The sequence below is a fragment of the Prenolepis imparis genome, unplaced genomic scaffold, assembly GCF_030444845.1.
Source record: "Prenolepis imparis isolate NDT839.2.m4 unplaced genomic scaffold, iyPreImpa1.0 SCAF_113, whole genome shotgun sequence".
NCBI lineage: Eukaryota > Metazoa > Arthropoda > Insecta > Hymenoptera > Formicidae > Prenolepis > Prenolepis imparis.
Window position 1 is genome coordinate 34,976 of NW_028141271.1, and position 24,990 is coordinate 59,965.

The window sequence follows — 24,990 nt, forward strand, 5'->3', positions numbered from 1 at the left end:
CGGTATGGGCGTACATTTACAGGTGCACTGTCAGCTCGGAGCGCGATTTCGTGTGACGTAGTCGGAGTGCAAGTCAGCGCGTCTCCTTTAAGATAAAACACGTCACCGAATTCCTCACAGATTTGAAGCAATGTTTTTTCTTCTTCTTGATTGAGATGTTGTAGTCGGAGTAAATTTTTTATTTGCTCTCTGCGGGAGAGTGTAGGCGCTTCCTGCGGGGGCGGGACATTATCTCTTCGAGCCACCGTGTTCGTAATTTCCTCGACGTTTACCCATGGAGTTGACATTTTAATGTATTTTTCGGTTGTATTTATAACGCTAACCGGGCATGAAAATTCTTCTGGTTCTACGAGACAGTGTCCGATAAATACTCCGGGCAGCATTTTTTCGGCGCGCACCACGCCTACCTTATTCGAGTCGGTGGTGGCTCGGACGATTGTTTCGCTTCGCGGCTTCAGCATTAGCGCGCGGTACGGGCGTAATTTTAATATTGTGTCTGCTAGTTGTAGCTGTTTTTTGTCGTAATCACACGTTATCTTGTGCTTTTGCAAGAAATCTACTCCCAAGATTCCTTCGTAGTCGATGGGGAAATCGTCCTTCACGATGTAGATAGGATGCCGTATTTTTCGGTCCTTCAAGGTTACTGTGGCCTTGATTTTGCCTATGGTCTGGATCTGGTGTCCCGTTACTCCGGTCAATGCCATTTTCCCTTCGTAGATCATGTAAAGGCATTATTACAAACGTTTTGTGTCCGATTGAGACGGATCGTGTCGTCAATAAAATTCAAAATACAAAGTTTTCAGTTTTTATTGACGAAACATCAGACATATCTAATAATAAATGAATGACTTTTTTTGTCCGATACGTTGATTCGGAGACATTAGATGTTCGCTCGCAATTAGTCAAATTAATCGATATTGATGCCAAAGATTCAAGCGCAGAAAAGTTGTTTCAGGCATTTAAATGTGAAATGTGGAAACTGCATACCATTTCCAAATATTGTCGCCTTATCGTGCGATAACGCATCTGTGATGACAGGGAAATATTTATCGTTCAAAAAAAATTTGGAAGAACTATGCCCACGTTTATTAACTTTAACATGCCCTTGCCACTCCGCTGCATTAGCAGCGCATACTGCATGTAATAAAATACCTGCGTATTGCAATGAATTTATTAAAAAAATTTCTAATTATTTGAACAGCAGCCCAAAACGTACAGCAATTTTCAAAGAATTTTGTGAATGTTTCCAAGAAACAAATCGCAAAATATTAAAATTATGTGATACACGCTGGCTGTCTCATTATTTATCGGAAACGGATATTTTTGTTTAAACACGCGACTATTTAATGGTCGAAGATCAACGCAAAGTCTTGGTTGACCATTTTTCTTTTTTACTAGAAGGACTCTCGCACAGTACGGAGATGCGCTCGCTTGGATTATCTCTCGCTTTAATAGATCATCCGTGATCTGACGCATTTGTCTTCGTTCCTCCATTGCGAATCGCCTCGGCGCGTATACGAACACCGAGGTGTCCTTCAGGTTGACCTGAACGGTATAATCATCGTCAACAGGTACGACCTCACGATCTCTAATATTTAATATTAAATTCTGTAACTGCTGCTTTGTTTCAAAATCGAAATCTATATTGTTTTCTTTTATTATTTGTTCTAGGTCATCCGCTCCTTCCTCGTCGACACACAAAGGCAGAAACGAAAACAGATTTATTATTTGTTCTACGTCCTTCGCTGCTGGATTATAAACCAAGGTAAGTTTATTTTTACACAAAAACTCGCGACCTATAATAATGTCTCCTTGAAACGACCCGCTGTTTATAACGTGTAAGTCTATTAGAAATTCTTTACAATTTAATATTTCAATATTCAACTTTACCGCGATTATGCCTAAAATATCTAATCTTTGGTTTGACAAATTCCTCAAATTTGTTTCTACGCTTACGATTTTACTATTAGTCGGATTAACTAATTTTCTATAAACGCTCGCTTTTATGAAAGACACGGGACTACCTGTATCTACTAACGCTAACAATTTATCTTTTCTACCTGACAGGCTTACTTGACTTAATGGGTTGTCGACAATTAACTGGGAGCCTGTCTCGTCGACAGCCGCGACCTCGCTCGCTTCCGACGGGTCGGGATCTACGCTCGCCGCAGCCACCGTTGGAGAATTGCCCATCTTAGCTGTCGGTCTGCTCTCCTTCTTCTTAAGGGCCGGACAGTCAAACCTTCGATGTCCGCGCTCCTTACAGTAAAAACAATTAAATTCTGACTTACATTGTTAGTGACTGAGTCCCTTTTTCCCACAGTTTTTGCAGGTGCCGTCCTTCTTGGCCTGCTGGAGTCCCGGTGTGGACTTCCTCTCGACGTCCGCCGTGCCCTGCGTGATGGTGCGCATCCTCTCTAGAAAGGAGTCCACGGTGACTGCAGTCAGCGACAGCGCCGTGGCCCTCATGGGAAGTTGCTGGATGCCGCTCACCAACAGCTGGATTCGGTCGTCCTCTGGGAGGTCCAGCCGGTGCATTAGAGACAACTTCTCTAATGCGTAGTCATCAAATGACTCCTTACCTGGCACCCATTTGCGAGCCTCTATCTTTTGCATCGCTCTGAAGAATGGTATTTTTCTATCAAACATTTTGATCAATTCTGTGCGTAGGCCTACCCAAGATTCGACCGCCGCGTCTCCTTGGACGTCGAACCACCTGCGTGCGGACTTGGTGAGCCTACTGGACGCCGCCAACAGCGCCGCTCCGTCCGTCGCTCCATGGACCTGAGCTACTTTGTCCACTCTCTTGACCCAGGAGTGGACATTGTCCTCCTCTGTACCGGCGAATTCCGGTATCTGGTGGGCCAGCGCCTGCACCGCTGATCCCGATGACCACGGCTCCGTCGATCGTCGGCCCGTCTCGTCCGACGGGGAATCTCGCGACGGCGCCCGGTCGAGCGTCGGTGACGCTGCTTCCTGTTGCCTGGTGCCCTCCGTACGCTGCTCCATTAATAACTGAAGGATCTGCCCCAGCTGTTGCTGCTGTTGCTGCATCGATTGCAGCATCTGTCGCATGGTGTCCGTGCCGGGTGTCTGCGGATCCTTGTGCGACGTGGTCGCCTTGGCCGTCTTCAACATGGCGGCCGTTGTTGGCTGCTTGGGAGAAGCCAGCTCCATCATTTCTTGAACTGGCCCATGCGTCTCCAGATGGGTCATGATGGAGTCAATCAGTGCATTCCAGTTTCCCGTGGTCGGTAGCCCATATTTGGCTGCCTCTGCCCTCAACTGCTCGGTAGAGAGCTTCTCCAGACTTGCCCGATCCATCACCTCCTATGCACGTGTTCGCACCATGCGCCGATCACGTGATCGTTCTCGAACGTTCTCGATGGATTTGAATAAACCCCTTAACGCCAATTCTGCGTCTTTTAATTTCTGCTCCTCTCCTCCAAACCGGAGCAACCGTCGGTTAGATCCCACTTCTGAGATGAAAGTTCACTTCAAACTAATAATGTTATAACAGAATACTTGCGTCGTTGATGGTGAACTTAGGCAGGCACGTGGATACCGGGTGTTGCCCTTAAGGAAGATGGGTATGAGGAATTTTGGAGTAACTTACTGAGGATCTCGGGATAGTCCAAGGATGATTCAATTGAGTCTAAATATAAACCTTAACAACTGTTTAATAATCAATTAATTCACAATGCTACACTTTCTCTAATGACTCTCTTGCTCACGCTATGTCTGTTCGCTCGCACATCTCGATGGAGAGTGTGATTTCTCTCTCGGCGCAATTCGGTTACGGTGTCGCGCGGTATCGCGTGCGCACGCATACTTGTGCGCCACCCGGTCTACCCATGGTGGCAGTACCGCACGGGTGTTCGGTAACAACGGCTGTCGGATGCTGTGCTAAACAGCTGCGCGCCGCTTTCAATATGTATGTACATTTATGATTATGCATATATATGAATATGTATGTACATTTATGATTATGTATATATATGAATATGTATGGACATTTATGTTTATGTTCTGTTTTATGTATTTGAGTTAGAAGAATATGTTTTACAAAGAGATCAGTGGAACCTTATAGTAATGCAAAATTTTATGTGATAAATTCGTAAATTAAAAATAGAATGTGCATATTTATATTTATCAGTATATAATTTTACTTTTATGCATTGACAAAAGCATTTCTTTCTTCTAAGTTTGGGATTTTTAATTGCAATTTATATGAATATGTATGAATATATATATGAATATGTATGTACATTTATGTTTATGCATATATATGAATATGTATGTACATTTATGTTTATGCATATATATGAATATGTATGTACATTTATGTTTATGCATATATATGAATATGTATGTACATTTATGATTATGCATATATATGAATATGTATGTACATTTATGTTTATGCATGTATATGAATATGTGTGTACATTTATTTAAATAATACCATAAAGAAACAAATGTAACGCGTGCTTTGTAATATTCTAATAATAAAAGTGCGAGATAGTCTGTACAGACTGAAAGCATTTACTTTAAAAGGTCAAAAGAAAAAAACAATAACACTCATGATCAGCAGAAACAGTAAACCGTTGAAAGCATAACGTAAAGCACTCACTGAGCCATTTCCTCTGCTGAAACCAGCCTATACAGTTGTGTGTCGTTTTTTCGTATCAAGAGAATAAAGTGATTTATATTTGAATTGTTAGAACGTTAAAATGCCAAGCGAGGTGATAACTTTGCAGCTTGGCCAATGTGGCAATCAAAGTATTACATGTTATTTTGTCTCATATAATATAAATCCTTTTCATACGTTTTATAATTTTTTGATACAAATGCTACGATATTTCCAAACACTTGCAAATATGAAAATAACGAATATCTTTATCGTCTTTTTTTTTACATTATGCCTCAATTTTACAAACTTAAAATTTCTCTTTTATTATAATTTGTAATAAAACCTATATATTTTCTTTCTTAGAATAAAATTTATATATTTTTATACATTTTATTTATAGTTGGATTTGAGTTTTGGAAGAGATTATGCACAGAGCATGGAATCAGCCCAGAAGGAATCTTGGAAGATTATGCAATAGAGGGAACGGATAGAAAGGATGTCTTTTTTTATCAAGCAGATGATGAGCATTACGTACCACGAGCTGTGTTATTAGATTTAGAGCCCAGGGTTATTCATACTATTATGAATTTTCCATATTCAAAGGTAGTACGCATCTGGAATATGTATGTACATTTATGATTATGCATATATATGAATATGTATGTACATTTATGTTTATGCATATATATGAATGTGTATGTACATTTATGATTATGCATATAGATGAATATGTATGTACATTTATGTTTATGCATATATATGAATATGTATGTACATTTATGTTTATGCATATATATGAATATGTATGTACATTTATGTTTATGCATATATATGAATATGTATGTACATTTATGATTATGCATATATATGAATATGTATGTACATTTATGTTTATGCATATATATGAATATGTATGTACATTTATGTTTATGCATATATATGAATATGTATGTACATTTATGTTTATGCATATATATGAATATGTATGTACATTTATGATTATGCATATATATGAATATGTATGTACATTTATGTTTATGCATGTATATGAATATGTATGTACATTTATTTAAATAATACCATAAAGAAACAAATGTAACGCGTGCTTTGTAATATTCTAATAATAAAAGTGCGAGATAGTCTGTACAGACTGAAAGCATTTACTTTAAAAGGTCAAAAGAAAAAAACAATAACACTCATGATCAGCAGAAACAGTAAACCGTTGAAAGCATAACGTAAAGCACTCACTGAGCCATTTCCTCTGCTGAAAGCAGCTTATACAGTTGTGTGTGGTTTTTTCGTATCAAGAGAATAAAGTGATTTATATTTGAATTGTTAGAACGTTAAAATGCCAAGCGAGGTGATAACTTTGCAGCTTGGCCAATGTGGCAATCAAAGTATTACATGTTATTTTGTCTCATATAATATAAATCCTTTTCATACGTTTTATAATTTTTTGATACAAATGCTACGATATTTCCAAACACTTGCAAATATGAAAATAACGAATATCTTTATCGTCTTTTTTTTTACATTATGCCTCAATTTTACAAACTTAAAATTTCTCTTTTATTATAATTTGTAATAAAACCTATATATTTTCTTTCTTAGAATAAAATTTATATATTTTTATACATTTTATTTATAATTGGATTTGAGTTTTGGAAGAGATTATGCACAGAGCATGGAATCAGCCCAGAAGGAATCTTGGAAGATTATGCAACAGAGGGAACGGATAGAAAGGATGTCTTTTTTTATCAAGCAGATGATGAGCATTACGTACCACGAGCTGTGTTATTAGATTTAAAGCCCAGGGTTATTCATACTATTATGAATTTTCCATATTCAAAGGTAGTACGCATCTGGAATATGTATGTACATTTATGATTATGCATATATATGAATATGTGTGTACATTTATGTTTATGCATGTATATGAATATGTATGTACATTTATTTAAATAATACCATAAAGAAACAAATGTAACGCGTGCTTTGTAATATTCTAATAATAAAAGTGCGAGATAGTCTGTACAGACTGAAAGCATTTACTTTAAAAGGTCAAAAGAAAAAAACAATAACACTCATGATCAGCAGCAACAGTAAACCGTTGAAAGCATAACGTAAAGCACTCACTGAGCCATTTCCTCTGCTGAAAGCAGCCTATACAGTTGTGTGTGGTTTTTTCGTATCAAGAGAATAAAGTGATTTATATTTGAATTGTTAGAACGTTAAAATGCCAAGCGAGGTGATAACTTTGCAGCTTGGCCAATGTGGCAATCAAAGTATTACATGTTATTTTGTCTCATATAATATAAATCCTTTTCATACGTTTTATAATTTTTTGATACAAATGCTACGATATTTCCAAACACTTGCAAATATGAAAATAACGAATATCTTTATCGTCTTTTTTTTTACATTATGCCTCAATTTTACAAACTTAAAATTTCTCTTTTATTATAATTTGTAATAAAACCTATATATTTTCTTTCTTAGAATAAAATTTATATATTTTTATACATTTTATTTATAGTTGGATTTGAGTTTTGGAAGAGATTATGCACAGAGCATGGAATCAGCCCAGAAGGAATCTTGGAAGATTATGCAATAGAGGGAACGGATAGAAAGGATGTCTTTTTTTATCAAGCAGATGATGAGCATTACGTACCATGAGCTGTGTTATTAGATTTAGAGCCCAGGGTTATTCATACTATTATGAATTTTCCATATTCAAAGGTAGTACGCATCTGGAATATGTATGTACATTTATGATTATGCATATATATGAATATGTATGTACATTTATGTTTATGCATATATATATGAATGTGTATGTACATTTATGATTATGCATATAGATGAATATGTATGTACATTTATGTTTATGCATATATATGAATATGTATGTACATTTATGTTTATGCATATATATGAATATGTATGTACATTTATGTTTATGCATATATATGAATATGTATGTACATTTATGATTATGCATATATATGAATATGTATGTACATTTATGTTTATGCATATATATGAATATGTATGTACATTTATGATTATGCATATATATGAATATGTATGTACATTTATGTTTATGCATATATATGAATATGTATGTACATTTATGATTATGCATATATATGAATATGTATGTACATTTATGTTTATGCATGTATATGAATATGTATGTACATTTATTTAAATAATACCATAAAGAAACAAATGTAACGCGTGCTTTGTAATATTCTAATAATAAAAGTGCGAGATAGTCTGTACAGACTGAAAGCATTTACTTTAAAAGGTCAAAAGAAAAAAACAATAACACTCATGATCAGCAGAAACAGTAAACCGTTGAAAGCATAACGTAAAGCACTCACTGAGCCATTTCCTCTGCTGAAAGCAGCTTATACAGTTGTGTGTGGTTTTTTCGTATCAAGAGAATAAAGTGATTTATATTTGAATTGTTAGAACGTTAAAATGCCAAGCGAGGTGATAACTTTGCAGCTTGGCCAATGTGGCAATCAAAGTATTACATGTTATTTTGTCTCATATAATATAAATCCTTTTCATACGTTTTATAATTTTTTGATACAAATGCTACGATATTTCCAAACACTTGCAAATATGAAAATAACGAATATCTTTATCGTCTTTTTTTTTACATTATGCCTCAATTTTACAAACTTAAAATTTCTCTTTTATTATAATTTGTAATAAAACCTATATATTTTCTTTCTTAGAATAAAATTTATATATTTTTATACATTTTATTTATAATTGGATTTGAGTTTTGGAAGAGATTATGCACAGAGCATGGAATCAGCCCAGAAGGAATCTTGGAAGATTATGCAACAGAGGGAACGGATAGAAAGGATGTCTTTTTTTATCAAGCAGATGATGAGCATTACGTACCACGAGCTGTGTTATTAGATTTAAAGCCCAGGGTTATTCATACTATTATGAATTTTCCATATTCAAAGGTAGTACGCATCTGGAATATGTATGTACATTTATGATTATGCATATATATGAATATGTGTGTACATTTATGTTTATGCATGTATATGAATATGTATGTACATTTATTTAAATAATACCATAAAGAAACAAATGTAACGCGTGCTTTGTAATATTCTAATAATAAAAGTGCGAGATAGTCTGTACAGACTGAAAGCATTTACTTTAAAAGGTCAAAAGAAAAAAACAATAACACTCATGATCAGCAGCAACAGTAAACCGTTGAAAGCATAACGTAAAGCACTCACTGAGCCATTTCCTCTGCTGAAAGCAGCCTATACAGTTGTGTGTGGTTTTTTCGTATCAAGAGAATAAAGTGATTTATATTTGAATTGTTAGAACGTTAAAATGCCAAGCGAGGTGATAACTTTGCAGCTTGGCCAATGTGGCAATCAAAGTATTACATGTTATTTTGTCTCATATAATATAAATCCTTTTCATACGTTTTATAATTTTTTGATACAAATGCTACGATATTTCCAAACACTTGCAAATATGAAAATAACGAATATCTTTATCGTCTTTTTTTTTACATTATGCCTCAATTTTACAAACTTAAAATTTCTCTTTTATTATAATTTGTAATAAAACCTATATATTTTCTTTCTTAGAATAAAATTTATATATTTTTATACATTTTATTTATAGTTGGATTTGAGTTTTGGAAGAGATTATGCACAGAGCATGGAATCAGCCCAGAAGGAATCTTGGAAGATTATGCAATAGAGGGAACGGATAGAAAGGATGTCTTTTTTTATCAAGCAGATGATGAGCATTACGTACCACGAGCTGTGTTATTAGATTTAGAGCCCAGGGTTATTCATACTATTATGAATTTTCCATATTCAAAGGTAGTACGCATCTGGAATATGTATGTACATTTATGATTATGCATATATATGAATATGTATGTACATTTATGTTTATGCATATATATATGAATGTGTATGTACATTTATGATTATGCATATAGATGAATATGTATGTACATTTATGTTTATGCATATATATGAATATGTATGTACATTTATGTTTATGCATATATATGAATATGTATGTACATTTATGTTTATGCATATATATGAATATGTATGTACATTTATGATTATGCATATATATGAATATGTATGTACATTTATGTTTATGCATATATATGAATATGTATGTACATTTATGTTTATGCATATATATGAATATGTATGTACATTTATGTTTATGCATATATATGAATATGTATGTACATTTATGATTATGCATATATATGAATATGTATGTACATTTATGTTTATGCATGTATATGAATATGTATGTACATTTATTTAAATAATACCATAAAGAAACAAATGTAACGCGTGCTTTGTAATATTCTAATAATAAAAGTGCGAGATAGTCTGTACAGACTGAAAGCATTTACTTTAAAAGGTCAAAAGAAAAAAACAATAACACTCATGATCAGCAGCAACAGTAAACCGTTGAAAGCATAACGTAAAGCACTCACTGAGCCATTTCCTCTGCTGAAAGCAGCCTATACAGTTGTGTGTGGTTTTTTCGTATCAAGAGAATAAAGTGATTTATATTTGAATTGTTAGAACGTTAAAATGCCAAGCGAGGTGATAACTTTGCAGCTTGGCCAATGTGGCAATCAAAGTATTACATGTTATTTTGTCTCATATAATATAAATCCTTTTCATACGTTTTATAATTTTTTGATACAAATGCTACGATATTTCCAAACACTTGCAAATATGAAAATAACGAATATCTTTATCGTCTTTTTTTTTACATTATGCCTCAATTTTACAAACTTAAAATTTCTCTTTTATTATAATTTGTAATAAAACCTATATATTTTCTTTCTTAGAATAAAATTTATATATTTTTATACATTTTATTTATAGTTGGATTTGAGTTTTGGAAGAGATTATGCACAGAGCATGGAATCAGCCCAGAAGGAATCTTGGAAGATTATGCAACAGAGGGAACGGATAGAAAGGATGTTTTTTTATCAAGCAGATGATGAGCATTACGTACCACGAGCTGTGTTATTAGATTTAGAGCCCAGGGTTATTCATACTATTATGAATTTTCCATATTCAAAGGTAGTACGCATCTGGAATATGTATGTACATTTATGATTATGCATATATATGAATATGTATGTACATTTATGTTTATGCATATATATATGAATATGTATGTACATTTATGATTATGCATATATATGAATATGTATGTACATTTATGTTTATGCATATATATGAATATGTATGTACCTTTATGTTTATGCATATATATGAATATGTATGTACATTTATGATTATGCATATATATGAATATGTATGTACATTTATGATTATGCATATATATGAATATGTATGTACATTTATGTTTATGCATATATATGAATATGTATGTACATTTATGCATATATATGAATATGTGTGTACATTTATGTTTATGCATATATATGAATATGTATGTACATTAATGTTTATGCATATATATGAATATGTATGTACATTTATGTTTATGCATATATATGAATATGTATGTACATTTATGATTATGCATATATATGAATATGTATGTACATTTATGATTATGCATATATATGAATATGTATGTACATTTATGTTTATGCATATATATGAATATGTATGTACATTTATGTTTATGCATATATATGAATATGTATGTACATTTATGCATATATATGAATATGTATGTACATTTATGTTTATGCATATATATGAATATGTATGTACATTTATGCATATATATGAATATGTGTGTACATTTATGTTTATGCATATACATATATGAATATGTATGTACATTTATGTTTATGGATATATATGAATATGTATGTACATTTATGCATATATATGAATATGTATGTACATTTATGTTTATGCATATATATGAATATGTATGTACATTTATGTTTATGCATATATATGAATATGTATGTACATTTATGTTTATGCATATATATGAATATGTGTGTACATTTATGTTTATGCATATATATGAATATGTATATACATTTATGTTTATGCATATATATGAATATGTATGTACATTTATATGTTTATGCATATATATGAATATGTATGTACATTTATGTTTATGCATATATATGAATATGTATGTACATTTATGATTATGCATATATATGAATATGTATGTACATTTATGTTTATGCATATATATGAATATGTATGTACATTTATGCATATATATGAATATGTGTGTACATTTATGTTTATGCATATATATGAATATGTATGTACATTTATGTTTATACATATATATGAATATGTATGTACATTTATGTTTATGCATATATATGAATATGTGTGTACATTTATGTTTATGCATATATATGAATATGTATATACATTTATGTTTATGCATATATATGAATATGTATGTACATTTATATGTTTATGCATATATATGAATATGTATGTACATTTATGTTTATGCATATATATGAATATGTATGTACATTTATGATTATGCATATATATGAATATGTATGTACATTTATGTTTATGCATATATATGAATATGTATGTACCTTTATGTTTATGCATATATATGAATATGTATGTACATTTATGATTATGCATATATATGAATATGTATGTACATTTATGATTATGCATATATATGAATATGTATGTACATTTATGTTTATGCATGTATATGAATATGTATGTACATTTATTTAAATAATACCATAAAGAAACAATTGTAACGCGTGCTTTGTAATATTCTAATAATAAAAGTGCGAGATAGTCTGTACAGACTGAAAGCATTTACTTTAAAAGGTCAAAAGAAAAAAACAATAACACTCATGATCAGCAGAAACAGTAAACCGTTGAAAGCATAACGTAAAGCACTCACTGAGCCATTTCCTCTTCTGAAAGCAGCCTATACAGTTGTGTGTGGTTTTTTCGTATCAAGAGAATAAAGTGATTTATATTTGAATTGTTAGAACGTTAAAATGCCAAGCGAGGTGATAACTTTGCAGCTTGGCCAATGTGGCAATCAAAGTATTACATGTTATTTTGTCTCATATAATATAAATCCTTTTCATACGTTTTATAATTTTTTGATACAAATGCTACGATATTTCCAAACACTTGCAAATATGAAAATAACGAATATCTTTATCGTCTTTTTTTTTACATTATGCCTCAATTTTACAAACTTAAAATTTCTCTTTTATTATAATTTGTAATAAAACCTATATATTTTCTTTCTTAGAATAAAATTTATATATTTTTATACATTTTATTTATAGTTGGATTTGAGTTTTGGAAGAGATTATGCACAGAGCATGGAATCAGCCCAGAAGGAATCTTGGAAGATTATGCAACAGAGGGAACGGATAGAAAGGATGTTTTTTTATCAAGCAGATGATGAGCATTACGTACCACGAGCTGTGTTATTAGATTTAGAGCCCAGGGTTATTCATACTATTATGAATTTTCCATATTCAAAGGTAGTACGCATCTGGAATATGTATGTACATTTATGATTATGCATATATATGAATATGTATGTACATTTATGTTTATGCATATATATGAATGTGTATGTACATTTATGATTATGCATATAGATGAATATGTATGTACATTTATGTTTATGCATATATATGAATATGTATGTACATTTATGTTTATGCATATATATGAATATGTATGTACATTTATGTTTATGCATATATATGAATATGTATGTACATTTATGATTATGCATATATATGAATATGTATGTACATTTATGTTTATGCATATATATGAATATGTATGTACATTTATGTTTATGCATATATATGAATATGTATGTACATTTATGTTTATGCATATATATGAATATGTATGTACATTTATGATTATGCATATATATGAATATGTATGTACATTTATGATTATGCATATATATGAATATGTATGTACATTTATGTTTATGCATGTATATGAATATGTATGTACATTTATTTAAATAATACCATAAAGAAACAAATGTAACGCGTGCTTTGTAATATTCTAATAATAAAAGTGCGAGATAGTCTGTACAGACTGAAAGCATTTACTTTAAAAGGTCAAAAGAAAAAAACAATAACACTCATGATCAGCAGAAACAGTAAACCGTTGAAAGCATAACGTAAAGCACTCACTGAGCCATTTCCTCTGCTGAAAGCAGCCTATACAGTTGTGTGTGGTTTTTTCGTATCAAGAGAATAAAGTGATTTATATTTGAATTGTTAGAACGTTAAAATGCCAAGCGAGGTGATAACTTTGCAGCTTGGCCAATGTGGCAATCAAAGTATTACATGTTATTTTGTCTCATATAATATAAATCCTTTTCATACGTTTTATAATTTTTTGATACAAATGCTACGATATTTCCAAACACTTGCAAATATGAAAATAACGAATATCTTTATCGTCTTTTTTTTTACATTATGCCTCAATTTTACAAACTTAAAATTTCTCTTTTATTATAATTTGTAATAAAACCTATATATTTTCTTCCTTAGAATAAAATTTATATATTTTTATACATTTTATTTATAGTTGGATTTGAGTTTTGGAAGAGATTATGCACAGAGCATGGAATCAGCCCAGAAGGAATCTTGGTAGATTATGCAATAGAGGGAACGGATAGAAAGGATGTCTTTTTTTATCAAGCAGATGATGAGCATTACGTACCACGAGCTGTGTTATTAGATTTAGAGCCCAGGGTTATTCATACTATTATGAATTTTCCATATTCAAAGGTAGTACGCATCTGGAATATGTATGTACATTTATGATTATGCATATATAAGAATATGTTTTACAAAGAGATCAGTGGAACCTTATAGTAATGCAAAATTTTATGTGATAAATTCGTAAATTAAAAATAGAATGTGCATATTTATCAGTATATAATTTTACTTTTATGCATTGACAAAAACATTTCTTTCTTCTAAGTTTGGGATTTTTAATTGCAATTTATTTAAATAATACCATAAAGAAACAAATGTAACGCGTGCTTTGTAATATTCTAGTAATATTCTAATAATAATAGTGCGAGGTAATAAAACCTATATATTTTCTTTCATAGAATAAAATTTATATATTTTTATACATTTTATTTATAGTTGGATTTGAGTTTTGGAAGAGATTATGCACAGAGCATGGAATCAGCCCAGAAGGAATCTTGGAAGATTATGCAATAGAGGGAACGGATAGAAAGGATGCCTTTTTTTATCAAGCAGATGATGAGCATTACGTACCACGAGCTGTGTTATTAGATTTAGAGCCCAGGGTTATTCATACTATTATGAATTTTCCATATTCAAAGATAGTACGCATCTGGAATATGTATGTACATTTATAATTATGCATATATATGAATATGTATGTACCTTTATGTTTATGCATATATATGAATATGTATATATGTACATTTATGATTATGCATATATATGAATATGTATGTACATTTATGTTTATGCATATATATGAATATGTATGTACATTTATGTTTATGCATATATATGAATATGTATGTACATTTATGTTTATGCATATATATGAATATGTATGTACATTTATGTTTATGTTCTGTTTTATGTATTTGAGTTAGAAGAATATGTTTTACAAAGAGATCAGTGGAACCTTATAGTAATGCAAAATTTTATGTGATGAATTCGTAAATTAAAAATAGAATGTGCATATTTATATTTATCAGTATATAATTTTACTTTTATGCATTGACAAAAGCATTTCTTTCTTCTAAGTTTGGGATTTTTAATTGCAATTTATTTAAATAATACCATAAAGAAACAAATGTAACGCGTGCTTTGTAATATTCTAGTAATATTCTAATAATAATAGTGCGAGATAATAAATGTAATAAAACCTATATATTTTCTTTCATAGAATAAAATTTATATATTTTTATACATTTTATTTATAGTTGGATTTGAGTTTTGGAAGAGATTATGCACAGAGCATGGAATCAGCCCAGAAGGAATCTTGGAAGATTATGCAATAGAGGGAACGGATAGAAAGGATGCCTTTTTTTATCAAGCAGATGATGAGCATTACGTACCACGAGCTGTGTTATTAGATTTAGAGCCCAGGGTTATTCATACTATTATGAATTTTCCATATTCAAAGGTAGTACGCATCTGGAATATGTATGTACATTTATAATTATGCATATATATGAATATGTATGTACATTAATGTTTATGCATATATATGAATATGTATGTACATTTATGTTTATGCATATATATGAATGTGTATGTACATTTATGTTTATGCATATATATGAATATGTATGTACATTTATGTTTATGCATATATATGAATATGTATGTACATTTATAATTATGCATATATATGAATATGTATGTACATTTATGATTATGCATATATGAATATGTATGTACATTTATGTTTATGTTCTGTTTTATGTATTTGAGTTAGAAGAATATGTTTTACAAAGAGATCAGTGGAACCTTATAGTAATGCAAAATTTTATGTGATAAATTCGTAAATTAAAAATAGAATGTGCATATTTATCAGTATATAATTTTACTTTTATGCATTGACAAAAACATTTCTTTCTTCTAAGTTTGGGATTTTTAATTGCAATTTATTTAAATAATACCATAAAGAAACAAATGTAACGCGTGCTTTGTAATATTCTAGTAATATTCTAATAATAATAGTGCGAGATAATAAATGTAATAAAACCTATATATTTTCTTTCATAGAATAAAATTTATATATTTTTATACATTTTATTTATAGTTGGATTTGAGTTTTGGAAGAGATTATGCACAGAGCATGGAATCAGCCCAGAAGGAATCTTGGAAGATTATGCAATAGAGGGAACGGATAGAAAGGATGCCTTTTTTTATCAAGCAGATGATGAGCATTACGTACCACGAGCTGTGTTATTAGATTTAGAGCCCAGGGTTATTCATACCATTATGAATTTTCCATATTCAAAGGTAGTACGCATCTGGAATATGTATGTACATTTATAATTATGCATATATATGAATATGTATGTACATTTATGAATATGCATATATGAATATGTATGTACATTTATGTTTATGTTCTGTTTTATGTATTTGAGTTAGAAGAATATGTTTTACAAAGAGATCAGTGGAACCTTATAGTAATGCAAAATTTTATGTGATAAATTCGTAAATTAAAAATAGAATGTGCATATTTATATTTATCAGTATATCATTTTACTTTTATGCATTGACAAAAACATTTCTTTCTTCTAAGTTTGGGATTTTTAATTGCAATTTATTTAAATAATACCATAAAGAAACAAATGTAACGCGTGCTTTATAATATTCTAGTAATATTCTAATAATAAAAGTGCGAGATAGTCTGTACAGACTGAAAGTATTTACTTTAAAAGGTCAAAAGAAAAAAACAATAACACTCATGATCAGCAGAAACAGTAAACCGCTGAAAGCATAACGTAAAGCACTCACTGAGCCATTTCCTCTGCTGAAAGCAGCCTATACAGTTGTGTGTGGTTTTTTCGTATCAAGAAAATAAAGTGATTTATATTTGAATTGTTAGAACATTAAAATGCCAAGCGAGGTGATAACTTTGCAGCTTGGCCAATGTGGCAATCAAAGTATTACATGTTATTTTGTCTCATATAATATAAATCCTTTTCATACGTTTTATAATTTTTTGATACAAATGCTACGATATTTCCAAACACTTGCAAATATGAAAATAACGAATATCTTTATCGTCTTTTTTTTTTACATTATGCCTCAATTTTACAAACTTAAAATTTCTCTTTTATTATAATTTGTAATAAAACCTATATATTTTCTTTCTTAGAATAAAATTTATATAATTTTATACATTTTATTTATAGTTGGATTTGAGTTTTGGAAGAGATTATGCACAGAGCATGGAATCAGCCCAGAAGGAATCTTGGAAGATTATGCAATAGAGGGAACGGATAGAAAGGATGTCTTTTTTTATCAAGCAGATGATGAGCATTACGTACCACGAGCTGTGTTATTAGATTTAGAGCCCAGGGTTATTCATACTATTATGAATTTTCCACATTCAAAGGTAGTACGCATCTGGAATATGTATGTACATTTATAATTATGCATATATATGAATATGTATGTACATTTATGTTTATGCATATATATGAATATATATGTACCTTTATGTTTATGCATATATATGAATATGTATGTACATTTATGATTATGCATATATATGAATATGTATGTACATTTATGTTTATGCATATATATGAATATGTATGTACATTTATGTTTATGCATATATATGAATATGTATGTACATTTATGTTTATGCATATATATGAATATGTATGTACATTTATGTTTATGCATATATATGAATATGTATGTACATTTAAGTTTATGTTCTGTTTTATGTATTTGAGTTAGAAGAATATGTTTTACAAAGAGATCAGTGGAACCTTATAGTAATGCAAAATTTTATGTGATAAATTCGTAAATTAAAAATAGAATGTGCATATTTATATTTATCAGTATATAATTTTACTTTTATGCATTGACAAAAACATTTCTTTCTTCTAAGGTTGGGATTTTTAATTGCAATTTATTTAAATAATACCATAAAGAAACAAATGTAACGCGTGCTTTGTAATATTCTAGTAATATTCTAATAATAATAGTGCGAGATAATAAATGTAATAAAACCTATATATTTTCTTTCATAGAATAAAATTTATATATTTTTATACATTTTATTTATAGTTGGATTTGAGTTTTGGAAGAGATTATGCACAGAGCATGGAATCAGCCCAGAAGGAATCTTGGAAGATTATGCAATAGAGGGAACGGATAGAAAGGATGCCTTTTTTTATCAAGCAGATGATGAGCATTACGTACCACGAGCTGTGTTATTAGATTTAGAGCCCAGGGTTATTCATACTATTATGAATTTTCCATATTCAAAGGTAGTACGCATCTGGAATATGTACATTTATAATTATGCATATATATGAATATGTATGTACATTTATGTTTATGCATATATATGAATGTGTATGTACATTTATGTTTATGCATATATATGAATATGTATGTACATTTATGTTTATGGATATATATGAATATGTATGTACATTTATGCATATATATGAATATGTATGTACATTTATGTTTATGCATATATATGAATATGTATGTACATTTATGTTTATGCATATATATGAATATGTATGTACATTTATGTTTATGCATATATATGAATATGTATATACATTTATGTTTATGCATATATATGAATATGTATGTACATTTATATGTTTATGCATATATATGAATATGTATGTACATTTATGTTTATGCATATATATGAATATGTATGTATATTTATGCATATATATGAATATGTATGTACATTTATGTTTATGCATATATATGAATATGTATGTACATTTATGTTTATGCATATATATGAATATGTATGTACATTTATGTTTATGTTCTGTTTTATGTATTTGAGTTAGAAGAATATGTTTTACAAAGAGATCAGTGGAACCTTATAGTAATGCAAAATTTTATGTGATAAATTCGTAAATTAAAAATAGAATGTGCATATTTATATTTATCAGTATATAATTTTACTTTTATGCATTGACAAAAACATTTCTTTCTTCTAAGTTTGGGATTTTTAATTGCAATTTATTTAAATAATACCATAAAGAAACAAATGTAACGCGTGCTTTGTAATATTCTAGTAATATTCTAATAATAATAGTGCGAGATAATAAATGTAATAAAACCTATATATTTTCTTTCATAGAATAAAATTTATATATTTTTATACATTTTATTTATAGTTGGATTTGAGTTTTGGAAGAGATTATGCACAGAGCATGGAATCAGCCCAGAAGGAATCTTGGAAGATTATGCAATAGAGGGAACGGATAGAAAGGATGCCTTTTTTTATCAAGCAGATGATGAGCATTACGTACCACGAGCTGTGTTATTAGATTTAGAGCCCAGGGTTATTCATACTATTATGAATTTTCCATATTCAAAGGTAGTACGCATCTGGAATATGTATGTACATTTATAATTATGCATATATATGAATATGTATGTACATTTATGTTTATGCATATATATGAATGTGTATGTACATTTATGTTTATGCATATATATGAATATGTATGTACATTTATGTTTATGGATATATATGAATATGTATGTACATTTATGCATATATATGAATATGTATGTACATTTATGTTTATGCATATATATGAATATGTATGTACATTTATGTTTATGCATATATATGAATATGTATGTACATTTATGTTTATGCATATATATGAATATGTGTGTACATTTATGTTTATGCATATATATGAATATGTATATACATTTATGTTTATGCATATATATGAATATGTATGTACATTTATATGTTTATGCATATATATGAATATGTATGTACATTTATGTTTATGCATATATATGAATATGTATGTACATTTATGATTATGCATATATATGAATATGTATGTACATTTATGTTTATGCATATATATGAATATGTATGTACCTTTATGTTTATGCATATATATGAATATGTATGTACATTTATGATTATGCATATATATGAATATGTATGTACATTTATGATTATGCATATATATGAATATGTATGTACATTTATGTTTATGCATATATATGAATATGTATGTACATTTATGCATATATATGAATATGTGTGTACATTTATGTTTATGCATATATATGAATATGTATGTACATTTATGTTTATGCATATATATGAATATGTATGTACATTTATGTTTATGCATATATATGAATATGTGTGTACATTTATGTTTATGCATATATATGAATATGTATGTACATTTATATGTTTATGCATATATATGAATATGTATGTACATTTATGTTTATGCATATATATGAATATGTATGTACATTTATGATTATGCATATATATGAATATGTATGTACATTTATGTTTATGCATATATATGAATATGTATGTACCTTTATGTTTATGCATATATATGAATATGTATGTACATTTATGATTATGCATATATATGAATATGTATGTACATTTATGATTATGCATATATATGAATATGTATGTACATTTATGTTTATGCATATATATGAATATGTATGTACATTTATGTTTATGCATATATATGAATATGTATGTACATTTATGCATATATATGAATATGTGTGTACATTTATGTTTATGCATATATATGAATATGTATGTACATTAATGTTTATGCATATATATGAATATGTATGTACATTTATGTTTATGCATATATATGAATATGTATGTACATTTATGATTATGCATATATATGAATATGTATGTACATTTATGATTATGCATATATATGAATATGTATGTACATTTATGTTTATGCATATATATGAATATGTATGTACATTTATGTTTATGCATATATATGAATATGTATGTACATTTATGCATATATATGAATATGTGTGTACATTTATGTTTATGCATATACATATATGAATATGTATGTACATTTATGTTTATGCATATATATGAATATGTATGTACATTTATGTTTATGCATATATATGAATATGTATGTACATTTATGTTTATGTTCTGTTTTATGTATTTGAGTTAGAAGAATATGTTTTACAAAGAGATCAGTGGAACCTTATAGTAATGCAAAATTTTATGTGATGAATTCGTAAATTAAAAATAGAATGTGCATATTTATATTTATCAGTATATAATTTTACTTTTATGCATTGACAAAAGCATTTCTTTCTTCTAAGTTTGGGATTTTTAATTGCAATTTATTTAAATAATACCATAAAGAAACAAATGTAACGCGTGCTTTGTAATATTCTAGTAATATTCTAATAATAATAGTGCGAGATAGTCTGTACAGACTGAAAGCATTTACTTTAAAAGGTCAAAAGAAAAAAACAATAACACTCATGATCAGCAGAAACAGTAAATCGCTGAAAGCATAACGTAAAGCACTCACTGAGCCATTTCCTCTGCTGAAAGCAGCCTATACAGTTGTGTATGGTTTTTTCGTATCAAGAAAATAAAGTGATTTATATTTGAATTGTTAGAACGTTAAAATGCCAAGCGAGGTGATAACTTGGCCAATGTGGCAATCAAAGTATTACATGTTATTTTGTCTCATATAATATAAATCCTTTTCATACGTTTTATAATTTTTTACAATAGATACAAATGCTACGATATTTCCAAACACTTGCAAATATGAAAATAACGAATATCTTTATCGTCCTTTTGTTACATTATGCTTCAATTTTACAAACTTAAAATTTCTCTTTTATTATAATTTGTAATAAAACCTATATATTTTCTTTCTTAGAATAAAATTTATATATTTTTATACATTTTATTTATAGTTGGATTTGAGTTTTGGAAGAGATTATGCACAGAGCATGGAATCAGCCCAGAAGGAATCTTGAAAGATTATGCAATAGAGGGAACGGATAGAAAGGATGTCTTTTTTTATCAAGCAGATGATGAGCATTACGTACCACGAGCTGTGTTATTAGATTTAGAGCCCAGGGTTATTCATACTATTATGAATTTTCCATATTCAAAGGTAGTACGCATCTGGAATATGTATGTACATTTATAATTATGCATATATATGAATATGTATGTACATTTATGTTTATGCATATATATGAATATGTATGTACATTTATGTTTATGCATATATATGAATATGTATGTACCTTTATGTTTATGCATATATATGAATATGTATGTACATTTATGTTTATGTTCTGTTTTATGTATTTGAGTTAGAAGAATATGTTTTACAAAGAGATCAGTGGAACCTTATAGTAATGCAAAATTTTATGTGATGAATTCGTAAATTAAAAATAGAATGTGCATATTTATATTTATCAGTATATAATTTTACTTTTATGCATTGACAAAAGCATTTCTTTCTTCTAAGTTTGGGATTTTTAATTGCAATTTATTTAAATAATACCATAAAGAAACAAATGTAACGCGTGCTTTGTAATATTCTAGTAATATTCTAATAATAATAGTGCGAGATAATAAATGTAATAAAACCTATATATTTTCTTTCATAGAATAAAATTTATATATTTTTATACATTTTATTTATAGTTGGATTTGAGTTTTGGAAGAGATTATGCACAGAGCATGGAATCAGCCCAGAAGGAATCTTGGAAGATTATGCAATAGAGGGAACGGATAGAAAGGATGCCTTTTTTTATCAAGCAGATGATGAGCATTACGTACCACGAGCTGTGTTATTAGATTTAGAGCCCAGGGTTATTCATACTATTATGAATTTTCCATATTCAAAGGTAGTACGCATCTGGAATATGTATGTACATTTATAATTATGCATATATATGAATATGTATGTACATTTATGTTTATGCATATATATGAATGTGTATGTACATTTATGTTTATGCATATATATGAATATGTATGTACATTTATGTTTATGGATATATATGAATATGTATGTACATTTATGCATATATATGAATATGTATGTACATTTATGTTTATGCATATATATGAATATGTATGTACATTTATGTTTATGCATATATATGAATATGTATGTACATTTATGTTTATGCATATATATGAATATGTGTGTACATTTATGTTTATGCATATATATGAATATGTATATACATTTATGTTTATGCATATATATGAATATGTATGTACATTTATATGTTTATGCATATATATGAATATGTATGTACATTTATGTTTATGCATATATATGAATATGTATGTACATTTATGATTATGCATATATATGAATATGTATGTACATTTATGTTTATGCATATATATGAATATGTATGTACCTTTATGTTTATGCATATATATGAATATGTATGTACATTTATGATTATGCATATATATGAATATGTATGTACATTTATGATTATGCATATATATGAATATGTATGTACATTTATGTTTATGCATATATATGAATATGTATGTACATTTATGCATATATATGAATATGTGTGTACATTTATGTTTATGCATATATATGAATATGTATGTACATTAATGTTTATGCATATATATGAATATGTATGTACATTTATGATTATGCATATATATGAATATGTATGTACATTTATGATTATGCATATATATGAATATGTATGTACATTTATGTTTATGCATATATATGAATATGTATGTACATTTATGTTTATGCATATATATGAATATGTATGTACATTTATGCATATATATGAATATGTATGTACATTTATGTTTATGCATATATATGAATATGTATGTACATTTATGCATATATATGAATATGTGTGTACATTTATGTTTATGCATATACATATATGAATATGTATGTACATTTATGTTTATGCATATATATGAATATGTATGTACATTTATGTTTATGCATATATATGAATGTGTATGTACATTTATGTTTATGCATATATATGAATATGTATGTACATTTATGTTTATGGATATATATGAATATGTATGTACATTTATGCATATATATGAATATGTATGTACATTTATGTTTATGCATATATATGAATATGTATGTACATTTATGTTTATGCATATATATGAATATGTATGTACATTTATGTTTATGCATATATATGAATATGTGTGTACATTTATGTTTATGCATATATATGAATATGTATATACATTTATGTTTATGCATATATATGAATATGTATGTACATTTATATGTTTATGCATATATATGAATATGTATGTACATTTATGTTTATGCATATATATGAATATGTATGTACATTTATGATTATGCATATATATGAATATGTATGTACATTTATGTTTATGCATATATATGAATATGTATGTACCTTTATGTTTATGCATATATATGAATATGTATGTACATTTATGTTTATGCATATATATGAATATGTATGTACATTTATGATTATGCATATATATGAATATGTATGTACATTTATGATTATGCATATATATGAATATGTATGTACATTTATGTTTATGCATATATATGAATATGTATGTACATTTATGTTTATGCATATATATGAATATGTATGTACATTTATGCATATATATGAATATGTATGTACATTTATGTTTATGCATATATATGAATATGTATGTACATTTATGCATATATATGAATATGTGTGT

General features: G+C 28.5%; 1 pseudogene; it reads left to right on the forward strand.

Annotated features, from left to right (window-relative positions):
• Window positions 1-3,854: 3,854 nt before the first annotated feature.
• Window positions 3,855-17,750, forward strand: LOC145947651 (tubulin gamma-2 chain pseudogene; annotated as a pseudogene).
• Window positions 17,751-24,990: the final 7,240 nt, after the last annotated feature.